Source organism: Thalia democratica, chromosome 6 (genome assembly GCF_965202585.1).
Source record: "Thalia democratica chromosome 6, ktThaDemo2.hap1.1, whole genome shotgun sequence".
Classification (NCBI taxonomy): Eukaryota; Metazoa; Chordata; class Thaliacea; order Salpida; family Salpidae; genus Thalia; species Thalia democratica.
The window spans coordinates 35,071,307-35,092,353 of NC_139170.1; the positions used below are offsets into that span (position 1 = coordinate 35,071,307).

Below are 21,047 nucleotides of genomic sequence, written 5' to 3' on the forward strand. Positions count from 1 at the left end.
TATATACTGAGAAATGTAATTACTTAACGCTCGCTGCAATACGCAAATTGACATTTATATATGTTTATATGAGCATTCAGTCGACCGGCCGCGTGGCCCAATGGATAAGGCGTCCGGCTACGAACCGGAAGATTGAAGCAGCTGCTTGAAGCAGCTGGTAGACAGCAAACGCATAATCATTAAAGCGTAGACGGCCGAGGTGTTAGCGCTCAGAGTGTTAGAAAGTAACTGAAAGCAGCTTTTGAGCTAAGCAGTGCATAAATGCGCATTTATATTTGCAAACATATCATTTCCATCGACTGGCCGTGTGGCCTAATGGATAAGGCACTCGACTTCGAATCGAGGGATTGCGGGTTCGAGTCCCGTTAAGGTCGTTTTTAGTTTTTTCAGCACAAAATTAGTTATTTTGTTAGATCTAAGTAATAGTATTTAGTAATAGTGGTTCATCATATTTATCAACAAACTAACTTAAAATTCTTTATAAGCATAAAAGTTTAAAACTAAACCCAATTTTGCTATTTATTAACTCTAGAAGTTAAATTATTCAGCTTTAATAATATTATTGATAACTGAAACACACAATTCATTTTAATTATACCTACCTGTATCAATTATTTAACTTTTTTTTGGAATATACCAGTAAGAAACGTAAATGAAGGTATTTTAGCAAAAATTAAACCAAGTTTATTAATTACTGCTAAGTGTTACTAGAAAAATATAATCTTTTAATATAGTCTACACTTCACAGAAATTATTTCTTACCAATAAATTCCTTCCCGATGTTTTCAGTGAAAATTTTGAATATACGTTGTTATAAGTATTAGAATAGCTTATATATGGAAAAATTTAATGTGTATTGTATGCATACGTTGTATTTAAACAAATATTTATTTAAGACAAAGGTTTTTGACACATTGAAGTTTAAGCTAAATATATAATTTTAAATATAAATTAATGTATACGTTGTATATAAATATGCATTTCACTATTATATGAAGTACTGTACATAACCGAAAGTTGTACAATTAAATTTGCTAACCAGTATACTGTTGCTAAGTACTACATATTTATTTTATTTTTTAATAGTTGTGTAACCACAAGCATTTTGTTTAAGATGTTTATCTGTGCTTATGGCATAACTTTAGATACAAGAAGCTTGTGATAACAGGTTTATTTAAAATTTGTAATAAAATGAAATAAATTTAAGCTCATGGCAAGCTAAACCAACATAGACGACTTAAAAAAACATTCTTGTCAAAAACTTATGTATGATATTTCTGATGATGTGCTTACTGTCAAATTAAAAGTTGCAAATGGATGGATAGTTCTGTAAGAAATGACAGCATATAGTTTTAAACATAATGAATAAAAAAAGTATTTGATGATTTTCATATATGAACAATTAAGATCTGAACACGATCAAAGATTTACTTAAAACTTTTGAAAAAAATAATAACTGTACAGCGGGGCGTAGCGTGGGGAGGAATAAGTGTTCTTAATTATTTTTCGAGCTTTAGATAAACTAGTACATTACTTAAGTAAATATAAATGATTGGTATGTAAATTTAATATTTTATGAACTGAAACAGCTACATAATTTTCATATTTTTAATTTTTTCGTAAACTTTGAACAGTAATAGAACTTTTAAGTATTTGCTGAATAGTTCAATCTTTTGTATACTGATATGAGCTAAAAAGTTGAAATTGAGTTTAATGCAAAATTACTTGTGTAAAATAGTTTAAGGTGCATAGATAACAACAAAAAAAATTTATACAAATTTTCTATATCATTTTTTATCAACTTTATTGAAGTTTCAGAAACTTATTTAGTTTTTAATTTTCAGTAGCACAGTTATGGAATGAAAAGTTTAATAAATGATACAATTAAATTAATATTGTAAAAAAACAATCATCCAACTCATGTACAAAAATAAATATTAATATAAATTACATGTGTTTAACACACAAAGCATAAAAGTAAACCTAGAGCTAGTATTGATTTAAATGTTCACTTTTTTTTTGCGTTCACATTTTTTTTTTCTTTCTGTTATCACACTAAATTTACTGCAAAAGTACATGTTAAAAGTTTAAACTTAGTTGAATATGATGTCATTTTATTATTCAAACATTTTTTTTATAAATGACAGAAGAAGCAAAAATTTTAACTTACATTCTGTTGTATTTTTCTTCATATCTTTAAATTCTATGTCCAAATGTTTGTGTTCAAAATGTTTCATTTAGCTAATATTATTGTTAGCAACAACAGAGCAAATACAAACTAGTGTTTCAAATCAAGTTTCGTAAACAGTCTACAAAATTTGTAATCAGAGCAAAGAAAAAATAGCTAATAAAAACAAACTTGTTTAGACTAAAATAATAAGACATTAAAACATAACTTAAAGTTCCCAAAAAGTTTCAAAGGTACAACTAAGTAATGATACACATTGACTTAACAAAAACATAAAAATGTGTCAGAAGTGGGATTCGAACCCACGCCCACATTTTTGGACCAGAACACTCAGCATCGCATAGCAATGAAGCATTTCGCTTGAGTCTGGCGACTTAGACCACTCGGCCATCCTGACTTACGATTGATTTCAAAATAAAGCAAATATAAATGAAACTTTACATATTAGCTTGTATACCTTAACATGTTTGACTGTTGTTTTATACAACATTCAAGATTAAATCATATGCATTATAATACAAACTTTTAAAGTGTAAAGTATTTCTTTTTTTTAATGTGTGAACTCAATTTATTTGTATAATTTACAAGCAACTTTCAATATTCAAAACTTTTTATAATTTTATTCAAATTCAAAAAAATAATTTTAACTACATAAAACCTTGAAAGGAAATTTATTTAACATGTAGCACATTTCTAAGTTACTTGTTAGTCATTTTGTTTTTAAAGCTTTACAATGTTCATTGTATACTACTAAAAATCTCTGTTTAATTTTTTCCTAATACTTTGTTTAAAATTATGAATTGGTTATACTTACAGTATTTTTATCTTATAGTTAAGTTTATAATTTTCTACAAAAATAACTTTTGTAACATTTTATCTACTCTTTATTGTAGTAAATAAAAAAGGTAGTGGATAACTTTATAATTCACCAAACATAAGTTCTTCTTTAAAAAAAAAATAATTTTCTGTTTGATTAAGTTTTAGAATATTTTAACACTTCTTTAAACGTTTCAGTAACTGTTGATATTTTTAACTTAATTATGAAAGTTATTTGTATAGTTATTTGCCTTAACTAAAAAAGAATGCTCAATTTACTGGGATGTAAAGAGCTTATATAAATAGATTTATGCAAATTTTATATTTTATTCGCGACCGGTTTCGGTGGCAAGAGATTGCGACCTTTTCAAGCAAAAATAAAATATGAAACTGCATGTAACAATGTTAGTTAATTATACTGTTGTTTAAAAACTTATTCATGCGTGAAGAATATAAACAAAAATGTTGCATATTCGAAAATTCAAGCATATCAGAGTATATTTAGGTAAAATTGGTACTAGTTGTTAAAAAAAAGATTGAATTAAAATTAATATAATGAGTCAAATAAAAAAACTGAATCCAGAGCTTTTCTTAAAAAAAAAAAAAAAAAATAATAATAATAAGATATTTATACCTTTTCTTAAAAAAAATAATAATAAAATGTTTATACCTTGAAATTTATCTAAATGAAATTAAATATTGTCTAGAATTGTGGTTTTAAGCCAAGAGTCAACAAAACATTAATAAAACTCAAAGTCGCTGAAGGTTTCAAAATCTAATTTGTGCTAAGTTAACATAACAGTCAAAATTTAAACGGATTTGATAACTATCTAAAAAAAAATTCTAAAAATTTATCTAAGTTGAATTAAGAACTGTTTAAAAAAAAACTTTTTTTTTTTTTTTTTTTTTTTTTTTTTCCAATTTAAGTCAAATGTCAACAAAAACTCAATGAAAAAATCAAGAAAAATGACCTATTTTTACTATAATTATGATTTGGTTTAAGTTTTGTCTGCTTTCCAGTTTATTAGTAAAAATCTGTTTCTGTGTCTGCATGAGTTCATTAATTCCGTTCTTTTGTTGATGCAATTTTTACCGGATTCAAGGATTAGTAAAGCTTCTTTTAAGCACAACCTGCATGTCATAATTCCTGGTTTTGTTTTTTTCTCCCTTTGTAATATTTTCCAATTTATTTTGTATTTCTTATTTTCATTTTTTAATTTATGGGTTAATTTTGAGAGTTCAGTTGCTTGTTTATACTGGAGGTAGTTTTTGTCATTTGGATTGCTTTTTATTGTTGTGTTGTGTGTAGATATGCGTTTTTTTAGTTGATTACCACTTAGTCCAATGTATATTTTTGTTGAATTATCTGTTTCTATTGTTGCCTGAAAGTTATTTGTAACAATAATTTTCTTTAAACTAGTAAAATATTTTACTTTTAGTATATATATTTTTTAGCTAAAATATTTTATTAAAAATATTGAACTAGTTTTACTGTAGTATAAAGTTATTAGTAAGTTTACTTATTACAAAACTTTTACTGAGTATACAACATGCTTATTTGCTTATAAGTATGTTAATAAGTGGCCTAAATACAAAATTTGTATATAGAAGACACTTTTTTACTACTCAATACAAGAAACTTTGTATTAGAAGGTGCTTTAATTGTAACGAAAAGTAATAAGATACAAAAGAGCACCTATAAAAAAAGTTCTTACGAAACCAAAATAAAAAAGGACTAATTGAAAAATGAGGTCCCGCCGAGACTTGAACTCGGATTACTGGATTCAAAGTCTAGTGTGATAACCATAACACCACGGGACCGCGTGAAAGCTTGTAATACAGTACGTATATAAACACATACTCGTGCTAGCTAAGTACCTTTACTCATGAAGCATATAAGCATAAACTGCAGCTTGTGTTATTAACAACGCTTGTTATGAAAGCTTTGCCTATTCAAATATTTGTTTTTTCAGATGCTTAAGCTACAAATAGAATATATTTAACTTGTTTGATTCGTTTAGATTTGAATAAGTTCATTAATGACATCATAATCAAGGTTATTTTTTGACCAATTTGAACAAAACTAAACAACGAGCTCACAATTGAAAAAGTTTAAAATCCTTTTATGAAAAAATAATTTTATTGAGTTTTTTTGATTTCATTACCAAACTTTTATTCTATACTTTAATTTTAGATTAAATCATAAATATTTAATAAAATCGAACACTTTTTTTACCACATGTACAGATTATCTTTTTTTTTTCAATGACTTGATCACTGAAAAAGTAAACTTTTTTAATGTTTTGCATTAGAATAATGCTTTTAGTTATTATAAGAGTATATTTTAATTAGATTCTTGTCATAAAGATTACATTTTTAAGCTACGAGTTGAAAACAAAAAGTTTCTTAACGGTTGTAATAGTTTATCACAGTTATTAAAATATGTATTTCATTAAGTTTCAAAAAGAGATTAAAAAATAAAAATGACAACAAAATGTAAGTTTGAGTTAAAAGCAATTAGTTTTCTAAAATTTTTAAGGTAATTTAAAATACAAAAATAGTTTTCATACAAAACTAAAGTACATTTAAAGTTCTTCTGAGCAAAAAACTAAATATAAATTATGTTTTTAAATACAGTAAGGATTTCTCATTGTTTCTAAAAGTAAATTTGATTCTTTTATACTTGTGGGTAAACTTTTGAGTATTGAAACACAATATAATAAAAAGTTTTTTTTATAGTAGTAAACTGTAGTTAGTTAATTTAAATTACATTTTTTTATCTAAATTTTATACGCGTTAGCTAAAACTAGTTGAAGATATTTGTTTTTCAAAGTGTAGTAAAGTTTATAAAAAAAAAATTAGCAGTTTTTTTGTTAATAATATATTTACAGTTAAGAATACATTAAACTTTAAAAAAAAACATAACTTAGTGAAATTTAACTTATTAAGCATTTGAAAAAAAATTAAGCCAATTGTTTCTAATAAAGTTAAATTAATAACTGCTTAATTGGATGTTGCTTATTCTGAAACAAAATGTAGATATTGTTTGAGATACAATTAAAATTATTTTTTTTCAAGTTGTTAGTAGTAAACTTAACTTCTTAAGCACGTTGCTCAACAGCAATTAAAAAAATGTTCCTACACCGGGAATCTAACCCGGGCCGCCTGGGTGAAAGCCAGGAATCCTAACCACTAGACCATGTAGATCTGTGCGAGTTCGACTGAATAACAGTATATATAGTTGCTAAAAAGCACTAGTTTAGTATTATATGCTGTGCTTACTAAAGGCCTATTGAATTTCAAATTTTATACAAAGCTCTTTTTTTTTTATAAAACTTAGTTTAAATATCCATTGCTTTATTATATTAAAACATACTTATTTAAAAAATTTTGTTGTTTACATACAATAATATTTATTTAAATGTATTTTGTTCAAAAATATTCTCGTTGAAAAAACTGCTTTTTTACATTTGAAAATTTTACGCAGAAAAGTTTAAACTATGTCTTTTTAAATACTGATTTTAACTTGATCAAAAAATTAAACTTTAAACGTCATTAAACAAAATAATTTAAAATAACTAAAATATACTACAGTTTTAAATTCACAACACTTTTGGTTTAATATATTTACATACAAAAGTAAACTATATGTATATAAGTAAACCTACTTTTGTAAACAATAATCTAATTCTTCTTAAATTTGTTTGAGTACTTCCGTTGTAAGGCTCATCAGAAATTGTATCTTACTAAGTTGAACTGAATATGAAATTAGAAATAAAATTATACTGTATAATAAAGTATTAAAATATAAAATGACGTAATAATGGAATGTTAAAACTAACTTAAAGCTCATACTATAGAACTTTGCTGTACAAATAAAACTCGTTAGATTAAAACCAAACTAAAACGAACCAGCGAAAAAATGAAAATAAAACTACCCTTTAAAAATTTTTAACGGGAAACTAATTACTTTAAAATTACTTAATATAGGATTTTAAAAGTCTAGTCAGATATACAAACTTTTTCTGCTTACATAAACTAGGCCTTAAAGATTGAATGCATAAGGCTTCCAGAATATGTAACTGAAAAGAGTTCTAGGCTCTCACTAAGATTGAACAGTTCTTCTTTTTATAGTTTTTAGCACATTCCGGGTTGTCCAACAAATGTTGCCCAATCGGCGAGAAGTACTTTTTCGTTGGTTTCTCCGAACGACCACCAAACCAGCTTTTCAAAATTTTCGGAACATGCTGATCGATTCTTACATGAAACCTTTGAGATGTTTTTCCCACGTAGTTACTACCACAGTGACAACAAAATTTATAGATGATGTTACTTTTTTCATGGAAGGGAGAAACATCTTTGTAAATTCCACTTAGAGGTTGATCAGTATACAAAACTGTTCTTAAATGAACAGAGCTGAAAACCTAGTTTATTTCCTCAGAAATTTTCTTAGAAAACCTTTCAAAAGTATTTCCAAGATAAGGAAGTTTTAAGTTAACTGGACACTTCTGGGGGCCAATCATTTTTAAAGCTGTTGAACTTCTATTTCTTGTTATAACTTTCGAAACTAAGTTACCTGGATCGGCAAGGGAAAGAAAAGTATTTTGAAGTGTTTTTAACTCGCCTTCATGAAAGCAAGGAGAATTAAGTCTGGTGAAACGCTTCACCAAGAGATAAACTTTTTTTTTAAATGAACTAAAATCAAAAATAAGAAAAAAAAGTCATTACTTAACTTAATCACTCTTAATTTTTGTCATTTATTAATATAATATAAAAAAAATCATATAAAAGTTTTACTACATAATTTGATTTGCTTTTACTGAAACAGAAAAACTAAAACAAAAAAAAAAAACATTGTAACTATTTTAAAAAGGTAATTTAGTAATTTAAATAATTAATTTATAAAACTAAAAATTGAAACTTGAAATAAAAACTTTTTTCACCAAAAAATTGTTTTTTATTTGTTTAAACTTATTAATCAAAAAAACGTATAAACCAAATTTTATGTTCATGGTTAACTATTAATGTTACATCACTTCGAAAACGAAAGTATACATTAAACGTTGTTTAGCTTATAAGTATATATATTGTTATTTTATCTGGATATGAGCCTGGCTAGCTCAGTCGGTAGAGCGTTGGACTTTTAATCCAACGGTCAGGGGTTCAAGTCCCCTGTCAGGCTCCTTTATATTTTTTTTATTTCAATTAGTGTAAAACAAACACTGTATTAAAGTGCATACATAGTGAAAAATTATCTTTAAATAACATTTATATAGTAAAAAACGTCTGAGAACAGCACTAATTACTAAGTAATTCTGTTTATAATTAATTCCAAAGTGTAGGGTTTATAAATACATTTTTTTATTAAGGTTAAATTAAATTGAAGTTGTGCTTTATAAAAAGTTTAATAAGTTTGTAATGTTTTACTTCATCTCAAACTACTATAAGCTATTAAATTTAAATTGTTTTAAATTGACTATTGTTTATGTTGAAAAATATATACAATAAACTGCTTAAAAAGCACTTTCTTCTATCTTTTTTCAGCTGATTTAACTAAATAGAAATTGAATAAATATTTACTTCTTTATATATTAAGTTAAGAACTTTTTTTCGAAACTATTTGTAAGAAGTATTTTTCAGCCTGGTACTAAACATAATAAACTTTATTTTTATGTGCTTTCCTTAATGCATAAGTCTAATTATGCTTACAACTTTTTAATGAATTACTTATATGAGTAGTAGAGAGCTGTAATATTACTTTTATTTAGAACTTTTTTAAAGATTTAGATAAATGTGGTCTTAAGATTTCTATTTTTAAATTATTAAAATATGTGCATCTAATAAAAACTAATCATATATAATAATAATGTTAACAAAATTTACAACTTTTTTATGCAAACTTAAAAAAAAAAATTAGCTGCAAGCAAACTACATTTTGTTTTATTAAACTGATAAATTTAAAACAGAATGGTTTATTTTCAATTAAAAAACAATGAAAACACTATTACAACTGTACTTGTTTCCACAAAACTTTATTAACTTCTTTTTTAACTATAAAACTATTTTAATTTGCAAACTTAAGGTTTTTATATTACTAATTAAGAATTTTTTTTCTAAACGATAAAACGAATAAAACAATTACTTGTTTTAACATATATTAACTTTAATTTTGAATTTGAGCTTTTATGGAAATAGTTTTTTCTTACAACTATGAAATAATTACTTGATACAGCTTGTTAAAAACTATTAATAAATCATAACTCCATCTTTTTATATTTTCATTCTAAAGTATCATACTTTTCAATCATATTTATTATGAAATGACAAAGAAAAATGCTTAAATATATATTTTTTTAATACTAATAAAAAGTATATAACATCTTTTATAGACTACAACTAACTAATTAAATCTACTACAGATATAATGATCTAGTTGTGAATTTAAACTAAAAGCAAAAACTTAACTTTAGTCATGCAGATGAAGCAAAAATATTACGAACTAGTTAATGACAACTAAAACTTGGTAAAAAGCGTCGTCGGAAGGACTCGAACCTAGTCAATCGCCTTAACCACTCGGCCACAACGACAAGCACATTTATGTGTTTATAAAATTATTGGTTTGATGCCGCGAGTAAATTTACTCGAGTCTAACCTTAGCAATTTCTCTTAACGCTTGTAAGACAGTAAATAGCGGTAGATAAGTATATACTCCTTAATTCCATGAATTAGACACAAGCGTCGATGGTGTAACGGTTAGCATTGGTGCCTTCCAAGCACTAGTTCCGGGTTCGACTCCCGGTCGACGCATTTTTCGTTTAGGTCTTTGAAACAGTAGCAAAAAGACCATAATTTTTTCTAAAACTGAAGTTTAACCTTTATATCTTCTTTAGTGTTTATATTATTTTCACAACTATTATTACTTACCGTCTCAGAAGAGAGAAACATTGCTTTGTAATAAACTTCTGATTTTTGAAATTTGTAAGCAGCAAGTAATGTAATTTTTTCTTTACTTGAAAAGAAATTGAAATTTTGTTTTCTGCTAAAATAACATCCGTCTCGACCTTTATATTTTGCAAAGCTAAACGTTTTCACGGTAAAGTTAATATGTTACGTCATGTTTTTACCTAAACTTAAAACTTTAACAACCAACTTTAAACCAAAGAATATATAGTGTAAGTCTTAAAGTTTGGTTTAGCGGACCAAGTTTATATCTTTGCAGGCATTCGAGTGTCGGATTTTGGCGGTCTTGTAACTTTCACTCTTCTGATCGGATCCAACCAGCGGGCCATAAGTTGCCCACCCATGTGTTAGATGACTAACTATTTTTATGTGGAAACAAACTTTAATAGCTATCTGACTTTCAAATTAGGTTATTCCTACGGTGTGATTAAAACTACCAGCATTATGACGTCATAGAATAAATATAACTGTGTATATGTGTAACATAATAGGTACTGACTAGTGTCTTGCTGCCAATGAGCATATAAGGTTAAAGCAGGTATAAGGTTAAAGTAATAGTATAAAGTTAAAGTAAGTATAAGGTTAAAGTAATAGTATAAAGTTAAAGTAACAGCATAAGCTTAAAGTTAGTAAAACGTTAAAATAACAGTATAAAGTTAAGGTAAGGATAACCTTTAAGTAATAGTATAATGTTAAAATAATAGTAAAGTGTTTATTCACTTATCCGGACTTAACTTTTCCGGACGCTCACTTATCCGGACAGTTTCGGTCAGAAAAAAATTCAAAAAAATTTCAAAAGTAAACACAAAAATTCATTCAAAAAGTTTCGCAACTTTTTAAATTCCATAAGTTTTCTGCTGAAAAACGTGGAAAAACTATAAAACAAACGTATATTATTTCTAATTCTAGTAAAACTTCCAATTAAAACTAGTTTGCTAAAAGTGATATGTTTCCGTTAAATTGACTTTAAACTTAGTTAAAATTTCCCGTTTTCTTCCTGTCTGTTTTTTTAATTAAAAAAAAAGTCTTTCATTTCATTTAAAGAGATAGGTTTACATTATTTTTTGTTTTTAAGCATAAACTTAGTTTATATTTTCTCTAAACAAAAATTAATATTTTTTCAAATTAATATTTAGGGCAGGTGCAATTACAAATGATGAATTTTGCTTGCTTAACCCTTGAAAAATGTATATAGTTGCAGAGGGTTAGTAAGTCTGATGTTTTTCTACCATAGAAAAAATAAATTAGTTAACCTTAAGTTTAGCTTTTATTATTTATCATTTCATTTTATATTACTTACAATTGCTATGTATTTGTTTTTACCATAACACTTTTATTATGCATTGCATTATATGCAGCAGTTATATTAATACATATTCGGAAAATCTTGTTAGATTATTATGCATTTTATTAAAGTTTGTAAAGTAAGACTTAAAGTTAACTACCAAAGTATCTCTTTTAAATTTGTGCATATAAACTCCTACCTCATACTTAAATCAGTTTTACTTATGTTCAATGCATTTTAGTCTAGTGTTATTTAAATTATCAATTTAAAATAAATAGTTTTTTGTTGTTAAACATTTATTCACAAACCATTAAATCAACTAGTTCATATTTATTTTACAAATGTGGTTAAAATATTTAAAACTATTTTGCTGACTGCTGCACTAAAATCATTGAAATAATTTACTAAATTGTCTAAATATGTGTTGCTGAAATTTTTAAAGTTTGTTTTTTTTTGTTAAAAAGAAATCGGAAATAAATTCTAAATTAATAGATTGTGCAACGGTGTTTGGTTTTATTGAAACTCACTGATCGATGAAAGAATTGATGTTAAACTTGCTTATTATGAAGTCAAAAAAAAATTAGTTAAAAACCTTCTTCTTTAAATATAAATAAGTAAATTAGTATTATACTTAAGTGTCAAATTCTTTTGCTGTTAATCTATAAATATTAAATAAAACTATAGTTTTGATTTTAAGGTTTATAAATTTGCGTCTCTTTGTTAAGTGTCAGTCAGTTTAAGTGGCCAAGATTTTGATGCCTGGGTCTAGCGTAGGATAACGAACTTCGAATAGCAATAAATATCAAAAATTAAAATTTAACAAAAGCTATCTGAACATTAAGTTTTATTTTAAACATAACTAACTAAATTTCATTAAAAAACAACTTTGTTAAATTAATTTTTTTTTAAAAGAAATCCTTATAATAATAATAATAATAATAAACAAATATATTATTATAGATCGGGTTAATAATTGTCGGGTTCGATCGGGTTAGAAAAGATCGGGTTAGATATGATCAGATGAGAAATGATCGGGTTAGAAATGATTGGGTTAAATCGGGTTAGAAATATTCGGGTTATAAGTGATCGGGTTAGAATGAATCGAGTTAGAAGTGATCGGGTTAGAAATGATCGGGTCAGAAATGATCGGGTTAGAAGTGATCGGGTTAGAAGTGATCGGGTTAGAAGTAATCGAGTTAGAAGTTATTGGGTTAGAAGTGATCGGGTTAGAAGTGATCGGGTTAGAAGTGATCGGGTTAGAAGTGATCGGGTTAGAAGTAATCGGGTTAGAAATGATCGGGTTAGAAGTGATCGGGTTAGAAATGATAGCGAGGTAGAAATGATAGTAAACCATTGTTAATAAATACTAAAAGTTACTAGTTGTAAATCTATCATATTAAAGGTGTTTCAAATCAAATTTTCTTCATTTGTACCTAAGATCTGAACTGAAGCAGTGAAGCTTAACTGTACTAAATAAACGCAACTGAACATTTATGTTGTTAACATCTTTGTGTTTGTAATTATCGAACGTTTCAAGTATAATAATATTTATTTCAAAAAGTCATCAATTACTATGTTAAACATTAGTTCTTATTTAAACAATCTGCTATCAATTCCATAAATTAATTTTTTTTTCTGTGCATTGTAAGATACTTAAAAAAGTTAGATTTATCAAAGCACCTGTTACAGATAAAGTTTTATGTTTTACAAAGTATGACAAGGAGTCGAATTTATGTACAATTTTTTTATATATATCTTAAAGGATTGAAACCATTGATTTGAACATGAAAACCAAAAATTATTGTATCAAGCACCATGTTAGCTAAAGAAAAAAAACAAGTTAGTTCTACTTGATTCCCTTTAGTAAAAAAAAGAAATTATAAAACAAAATAAAAAAGAGTCAGAATTACTAATAGCAGGTCTAACACTTTTAACAATTATTATAAAGCCCTTTTATAAGAAAACTATAGGTATTTTTGCAAAACTAAAAAAATAGGCTTTTATTAATAGGCAGTTGGAGATTACTAAAATGATGGTTTAATATTTTGTTGGTGAACTCTTGGTTGTAGTTTGAACTTTTATCTACAGCGTACTTAGACCCTTGAACTGTTTTACCATTAGGACCTGTCACGTTCGCAGCCTCTATTATAATATTTTTACCTAAAACACTATAAAACTGGACTTTTTCTCCTTGAGCAAAAGACCTTAGAAATTTGTTAGGCTTGTTTTTGACGATAGCTGTATAATGAACAGAAACATTACAATCATCTCGATGATTAAAACCGTAACCTTTGCAAACATTAAACCATACTACTTGACCAGTTACTCAAACTGCTTTAGTTTATTTTTTTTGGTTATATTAACTTTTTTTTGGTTGTTTGTGACGCTTTGGTTGTATTAGATGTTTTTGTGAGTAAATATTGATGACATGACAAACATTGTGCTCTATTATAATTATTATTACCATTCCCATTGTATGATTTTTTTGGTTTAACATTATCTCTATCTTGATAATGTTGACGATAATTTTAATTATGATTATGACCATTATCTCTTCGATTAAAATTTTGTTGATGATTAGGACGACCTAGTTATGTTTCAGGTAAAATTTCTACTGTCTTAAATGTTTTTGTTTTAACAGTTATGTTTTACAAACAACTTCAAATACATAAGTATAATTCAACATTAATTTAAACATTTTAAACAGAATTTTATGCTTTATGACGTAACAATTTTTAGCTAGGTATTTCATAATTACTGTTTATAACTAAATTTACACTATAATATTATCAGTTTTTAGCAAGTTTATTCTGATGATGAGCTAAACGAAATTAATAAACCTTTTTTAAATGAGTGACTTATGTTTAAACTTTTTAGCTAAAACCAGTACAAAAATCAAACTACATCTTTTTTAACGCTTATAACAATTAGTATAAAGTAAAATATTCTAATGACAACGATAATTTTCAACACAACTTAAAATTTGAAGTAAAAATCTTAAAACAATCAAGAAAAACGATGCCTCGACCCGGGATTGAACCAGGGACCTTCAGATCTTCAGTCTGACGCTCTCCCGACTGAGCTATCGAGGCTTGTGCGAGTTAGCATTACGTACTGTTTATAAACTGCAGTAACTTCAGAATTTAAAGTACACCTATTTATTTCTTTAAGTTTTAATTGCGCTTTTAAAACCACTACAATTACATTTCATTTTTATTGATAAATGTATTGATTAAGTCTTAATAAACAAAGTTTAAAATATTTAAAATATACTTATTCATAGATTATATAATTTTTAATAGTTTTGATATTTTGTTAAAGAGCTCATTCAAAACTTAAAGTTTATTGTACAGTAGACTACCGCTTAAGTACGCACTTTTTTTGGTACGCACCCTGCCTTAAGTACGCACTTATCCAGAAATTTTCAATCGTCAAGTTTTTCCAGATTATTTTATATTTCAGGTAGAATGGCTAACCTGCTGAGTTAGCCTGAGACTTTCACAACTTTTAAACTAGGGTGAGTAATCCTGAGTAGTCTAAGTGGCCTGAGATTGTGACAGTCCTATTATTAAATGTTAATAAACTAAATACTTATGTAGTGGTTGCAGAAAAGTGAAAAGAATAATGATATTTGAGCTGTAATGCTATAAAATAAACAAATCTAGATGACAAAGTTAAAAAAAAACCAAAAAATACAACATAGTTAAGTCATAATTTAATTTAAATGTACACACATTGATGTTTTGAAAATGTTTGGTAAACACAATGTAGTTTGGTACTTTCCCTCTAACAAAACAAAATATGGAAAATATGGCTTAATATTATTTTTTATATCATTGACTGACATTGACTTTCTATATTAAATGTATGTATTAATTATGTAGAAACTTTTTATAGAAAAAATAAATCATTATAAAATCTATTAAAAAACTTTACAGATTAGAACTATGTATTAAATGCTATTTAAAATAAAAAACTTGTTTATTTGGCTTACTTATTTGGTTGGTAGTTGTAAGCAAGAAAACAAAAAACTAATTTTCATATTATACTATGGTCAAAAAGTATGCACTACCGTGCTAAGTACGCACTTTTTGGTCGGGTTCAATTTGCGTACTTAAGCGGTAGTCTACTGTAGTTGTGTTTATCAACGGTACGGTTATAAACTACTAAACTTTACTAATATCTATTTTTGGCTGGTACTTACAGCTAAAAAAACTTTCTAACTGAACTTGGTAAGGCTATATAAAAAAATAAATTGTTTAGTTTTAGTAATGCAAAAAAAATAAACAGTATAAACTTACATGCTATTTGGGTTTGCAGCTAAAATAACACATTAAAAATATATCTGTGAATTTTGTTTTCGTTAAACTTATTAAATAAAATAATTATTGAAACGAGTGTAAGTAATTTGTATTTCTTTGCTTAATAAAATAAACTAACCTACTTTTACAAAACAAACCTTTCAAAAAAAAAAAAGAATAAAAGTTTAAAATATGACAAAAGTTGTAGCATCAATTTATATAGTGTTTAGTTTCAAAACGAGAAGAGGTATACATTTCTATACAAAATGAAATTGGAGATTCGATTCCGGTATCTCGCATATGCTAAGCGCGCGCTGTACCATCTGACCTACAGGATTTCAAGCAGTTTTTAGCGTTTATAAATCTACTGATATTACGTCATAGAAGTAGTTGAAGTTGTACGGACTTTTTATTGACACAATTTGCACTCGCTTATCAATCTTTAAGTTTTACCTCGGTTTACTTTGAATGTTTTAATTACTTTGTCTTTACCCAAAACTTGGCTCACAAAACTGATTTTTCGACTACGTTGACTTCACATTGTCAGGTAAGATATAATAAACAAAAATTGAAATTTTTCAGTTTTTTGCAACAAAGAAATCTATAAACGTGTAACTCTTAGAAACAGGGTATGTATATAAATTAGAGGATTTAAAGAATAGTCAAAAGTAAGATGTTTCAATTAGACTGTGAGTTAGAAACTTTCTTGATTAAAAGGGACGAGCCGTGCATGAAGTTAAAAATTTCAATTAGCTCTTCAACAATTGTCTAGTGTTTATTTGTTTTCGACTTTAATCAAACTTCAATGTCTGAGCTACAGCCGCAAAAGGTTTTTCGTGTTATAGATTTTACTAGCGTGCGGAGAATGACGTCACGATTGAAAGGTTGATTAAACTTTAAAGTAAAAAAATAGAGGGATAAACATTTGAAAATACTAAAACGCAAAGTTTAATGTAATATTACTAAGGTATAAAACTGTGCAATAAACTACATACGCAGTTGTTACGTTTTTTCTAGCTACTACATTTATATTTTCTAGAAACAGCTTTGCATAAAAGACGGGGTGGCCGAGTGGTTAAGGCGATGGACTGCTAATCCATTGTGCTCTGCACGCGTGGGTTCGAATCCCATCTCCGTCGTTTTCTTTTTCTATAAATTTTTTAATTATTCAAATCGTCGTTCAATTTTACCTGATGAAATGTGACAAACTAATTGTACGGTAAATAATATAAGCTTGTTAAATATATTTTTTTAATGAAATTAATCTTCAAAACACTTTTATTAGAAACGCTTTTGCTTACAAAAAACACATAGTTAAAAATATTGGCAGAGACGGGATTCGAACCCGCGCTATCGAAATGACTGGAGCTTAAATCCAGCGCCTTAGACCACTCGGCCACTCTTCCACACGTATGAGAGCTACATGTAAGATTTATATATTTATTATTGAGCAGTATTACGTCACCATCAAAACATGTTTATGGTTTCAGTGAAAGCGACTTCATTGATAATTCCATGTTAGTTATTGACTGAAAAAGAATAAAATCTGTCAATATTAAATTATACCATAAAATACCATAAACGTTAAACTTTAGGTTAAGGCTAAATTTGATGTAAGATAATAATTTGGATCTAGAATCTAAAACATTCAAGTTTTTAACATATCGGCTAAAAAATTACTTAAACATAGATTTCAGTTTTGCTTATGTTCAATGCATTTTAGTCTAGTATTATTTAGTTTATCAATTTAAAATAAATAGTTTTTTTTGCTTTTAAACATTTATTCACAAATCATTAAATCAACTGGTTCATATTTATTCTACAAATGTGATTAAAATATTTAAAACTTAACATTTTTGTTCAGAAAGGTTGAGTAATTAGTCTTGAATATTTATTATTTTTATTTTTTGATATCATAAAATTTTTTTATATAAATAGTTATGTTCTAGGTATGGTAAAAACAGAAACGGGTCAAATATGCTCGAAGATGTTTTTGCATGAAAGGTAAAAAATGCACGAAAGGACAGTTTTGCATAAAAACAATTTTGCACGAAAGGAAATTTTTGCACAAAAAATCACTTAAATTAAACTAATAAAAAAGGAAAAATATTAAAAAAGTTACCTACCGATGTTAATTGTTTGTGGCAACCATGATAGTAAAACAAAATTAATAATAACAAAAACAAGTTGAGAATTTTTTTAACTCGTGCGAAACTGTCTTTGTGCAAAAGTGACCTCTCGTGCAAAATTAAGCCGTTCAAAAGTATATTCTTCGTGCATATTTGACAGCTACCCGGTAAAGACTTTTAAAAGGTTTTAAATTTATTGCCCTGACAATCAAATATTTTAAGTTTTTACAAATATAACTTAAAAAATTAAAGTCAAAACAAAAAAAAAGTTTTACTTTTTTTAATGAGCTTTTAAATGAGATATAACCAAAATATTATAGTTGACTTGTATATCTTTTACTAAAGTATATTTATTATTTCATGAGTTTAAAAACTCTTAATAAGCATTACACTGATGATTATGTACCTGAAAACATTACTTACTTAGTTGCTATTCTACTTAGCAGTTTACAAATAAGCATAGTAAATGCTACTAGTTATAAGCTTTAATAATAGGTAAAATTACTAATTTAATTTTAAAATCGAAAACCCATTCTTTTTTTATTTATACACAAATAAAAGGTTTTTACGAGATTTAAATACAAAGATACTTTTATTTTGCAATTTAAGAGTTATCTATGTTCTTTAAAAGCTAGTGAGTTAACTTAATATTTAATTTATGTAAGACCTTATGTACATCTGCATACATATCAAGCTAGTTAACTGAAATAAAGTTTTATAAGCTGTTTAAGTAAAATAAATAAAAAGAAACTATTCAAATTACCTAACAATTAAACTACTCTTTAAATAGTTAAACATGTATAAGTTTCGTTTACAATTTTTTTGAAGCTAATCACTAGATTATCATTTAATTTGTTTAAAAAAAATCATATGACAATAAAAATTACGTAAAAAAAACCTATATGGAAAGAATTAATCAAGTGTCCACTAACAAGTAACAAAACTAAATAACTTTTTTGTCAAAACTAGTTGATATGGAGTAATGAATACAAAATAGTTGTTTATAAAATGCGTTTCTTAAGAAACTTTGACTTTTTTGTTAAGCTTTATCAAAACAATTCACTCAAAACTGTTTGGAACAGCAATAAAAAGATTAGATATAATTTAGTAGCTTGAAAAGTTTATTAAGTTTTATAAGACAAAAATAAATCTAGTAATTAGTATTTTATTCTATATTTCATCTCTATCGTGTTATAAACCCGATAAAAAATAAGTAACCAAATGTTATACAAGCACATACTAAATAAAAAACATAGTGTTTGCATAAAAACAAGAAAAAATAATTAACAGTACTTTCACATAAGCTAGTTGGAATTAAGACGTGATTTTATAAATGCAATAAAACTATAGGAAGCGTACCCTTCGATAGCTCAGTTTGTAGAGCGGTGGACTGTAGCGTGTAGTTGGTAATCCATAGGTCGCTGGTTCGACTCCGGCTCGAAGGAATTTTTTTGGTGATTTTGTTTTAGGTCAGTTCTGATATTTAAGGCATAAATTCTTAGATGAATCTTTAATTCATATATAAGATGAAAAGTAGTTGTTTGTTTATGAAAGATCAAATCTTTATCTCAAAGAAGCAATAAACTCAAAAAGCTTTATTTTTAGCATCTTACATGATTGGGTTGTAGCAGGGACGTAGCTAGCTCAAAAAAGTAACGAATCTGCAAAAAACTAAAGTATCTGAAATGACGCGTGATAACGTCCTAGGGAAACACATCAATTTCAACTACTTCTAATGTAATTGAAATTAATATGAAAGTATGCAGTTATGATAATACTTCAAAAATGAATGGAATGTTGAAGTATGAGTGATAACTGTATACAAGGTAATTTATGTGTTGCCACTTGTGTAAACCCGTAAAACTGTCATTGAAATAAGTGTAAGAAAATGACAATTTAACTCAAAAACAGTTATAATGTTAACTGTAAAACTTTCGGAATTTTTGTGGAAATTTTCAAGATATTTAACGTAGTCAATAGAAACAACATTAAACGATGCAAATTTTTGTAACATTATTTTTATTTTTGAACAAAAATCCACAGATTTCATTAGAACCAATTCGTTCAGTTTCTACGACACTATAAGTGCTAAAGAGTACATATAAGCTTAGAAAGCAGGGCCTTTATAAGCTGTAGAATTGAAACAAAAGCTAGTTTTTTTTCGTACAAAACTATACGTTTCTGCAGAAACGTACCTAGCTACATGCCCGGGTTGAATTAAAGTACAATCCTGCACCTAAATAGACACAAAATTTTAGTTTGGATCTTCGCATTCTACTTGTGTGCAGTGCATTGAGTATATGTAAATCACACAAGTTCTTACAATAACAGTTTGTAGAAACAACTGTTAAAAGATTTTGCTACACCTGCACCTATTTGTTGCCACTTCTAATTCTAAAAAATCTAATTTCTTCTATCAAAACCGAAATAAATATTGTTTACAATGATGCAAATTCACATGCAACAATACGACAATAAAATACTTAACAGCTAAAATTTGAATAAGAAAAGAGTGACCCGGACGTGATTTGAACACGCAACCTTCTAATCTGGAGTCAGACGCGCTACCGTTGCGCCACCAGGCCGCAAATTCATTAATGTACTTCACGGGTTATAAACTTAAGTGTTTGCGTGACGTTGTAAAAGCGACCGTAATTAAGTTGATCAAAATGCTCGTTTAGCAAAAACAGCTTTTGTCTTTGTTCTGATTTGCTATAAATTTTGCTATTTTTAATACAAACGTTTTATCAATTAATAGTTCGATTAATTAATAAGTAAATGAAATAATTCGATGTTTCTTTTACGTTTTTTTACAGATTTAAAAACAGCTTACAATTTAAACTTTTATAGCGATTAACGAGAGTCTCGCATATACTACTTTTTAAAGAAACTTAGTTTAAAGAAATTTTGTTAAAAGAAAGCTAGAATTATTAATTAATTTATTATTTTATAAAGTTTAACTTAATTAAATTTATGTAATTAAATTACAGTTTTTTGTACTGAACTTATTTAGGTATTAAAATAGAACTTAAGCATACTATAGTTAGCTATGGGAAAGCTTATTAATAATTGTTTAATAAAAGAAGAATTTTAGTTAAATAAAAGTACAAATGCAAAGTCATAAAAATCAAAAAAAAAAAAGAAAAAGATTAAAGTAATTTTCTTTAACTGTTCATTAATTGATAAAACTATGTTTTAACTTCAAATGCTGTTGTAAACTGTTTAAAAAATTTTTTTAAGTAATTTAAACAATAACTTTTAACTTTTTCCCTAATCTCACAAAAATCATTTTGAAGTTTAAACTGAAAAAAATGGCTTAAATTAAAAAAATTAGCATTAATATATGAATAAGTTAATTTAAAAAACCT

The 21,047-nt window shown here is 26.7% G+C and overlaps 10 non-coding genes across 10 annotated transcripts; 5 read left to right on the plus strand and 5 right to left on the minus strand.

Annotated features, from left to right (window-relative positions):
• Nucleotides 1-301: 301 nt before the first annotated feature.
• Nucleotides 302-374, plus strand: Trnar-ucg (transfer RNA arginine (anticodon UCG)). The gene has a single exon. It is a non-coding gene; the product is annotated as a tRNA-Arg (tRNA).
• A 2,095-nt stretch (nucleotides 375-2,469) lies between these two features.
• Trnal-caa (transfer RNA leucine (anticodon CAA)) lies at nucleotides 2,470-2,585 on the minus strand. The gene is made up of 2 exons: nucleotides 2,548-2,585; nucleotides 2,470-2,515 (listed from the first exon to the last, which is right to left on the minus strand). It is a non-coding gene; the product is annotated as a tRNA-Leu (tRNA).
• A 3,554-nt stretch (nucleotides 2,586-6,139) lies between these two features.
• Nucleotides 6,140-6,211, minus strand: Trnae-uuc (transfer RNA glutamic acid (anticodon UUC)). The gene has a single exon. It is a non-coding gene; the product is annotated as a tRNA-Glu (tRNA).
• A 1,902-nt stretch (nucleotides 6,212-8,113) lies between these two features.
• Trnak-uuu (transfer RNA lysine (anticodon UUU)) lies at nucleotides 8,114-8,186 on the plus strand. Its single transcript has one exon. It is a non-coding gene; the product is annotated as a tRNA-Lys (tRNA).
• Nucleotides 8,187-9,739: 1,553 nt separating this feature from the next.
• On the plus strand, nucleotides 9,740-9,811 carry Trnag-ucc (transfer RNA glycine (anticodon UCC)). The gene has a single exon. It is a non-coding gene; the product is annotated as a tRNA-Gly (tRNA).
• Nucleotides 9,812-14,268: 4,457 nt separating this feature from the next.
• Nucleotides 14,269-14,341, minus strand: Trnaf-gaa (transfer RNA phenylalanine (anticodon GAA)). Its single transcript has one exon. It is a non-coding gene; the product is annotated as a tRNA-Phe (tRNA).
• A 2,266-nt stretch (nucleotides 14,342-16,607) lies between these two features.
• Nucleotides 16,608-16,689, plus strand: Trnas-gcu (transfer RNA serine (anticodon GCU)). The gene has a single exon. It is a non-coding gene; the product is annotated as a tRNA-Ser (tRNA).
• Nucleotides 16,690-16,874: 185 nt separating this feature from the next.
• Nucleotides 16,875-16,956, minus strand: Trnal-uaa (transfer RNA leucine (anticodon UAA)). The gene has a single exon. It is a non-coding gene; the product is annotated as a tRNA-Leu (tRNA).
• Nucleotides 16,957-19,038: 2,082 nt separating this feature from the next.
• On the plus strand, nucleotides 19,039-19,124 carry Trnay-gua (transfer RNA tyrosine (anticodon GUA)). Its single transcript is given in 2 exon segments — nucleotides 19,039-19,075; nucleotides 19,089-19,124. It is a non-coding gene; the product is annotated as a tRNA-Tyr (tRNA).
• Nucleotides 19,125-20,192: 1,068 nt separating this feature from the next.
• Nucleotides 20,193-20,264, minus strand: Trnaw-cca (transfer RNA tryptophan (anticodon CCA)). Its single transcript has one exon. It is a non-coding gene; the product is annotated as a tRNA-Trp (tRNA).
• Between the last annotated feature and the right edge of the window lie 783 nt (nucleotides 20,265-21,047).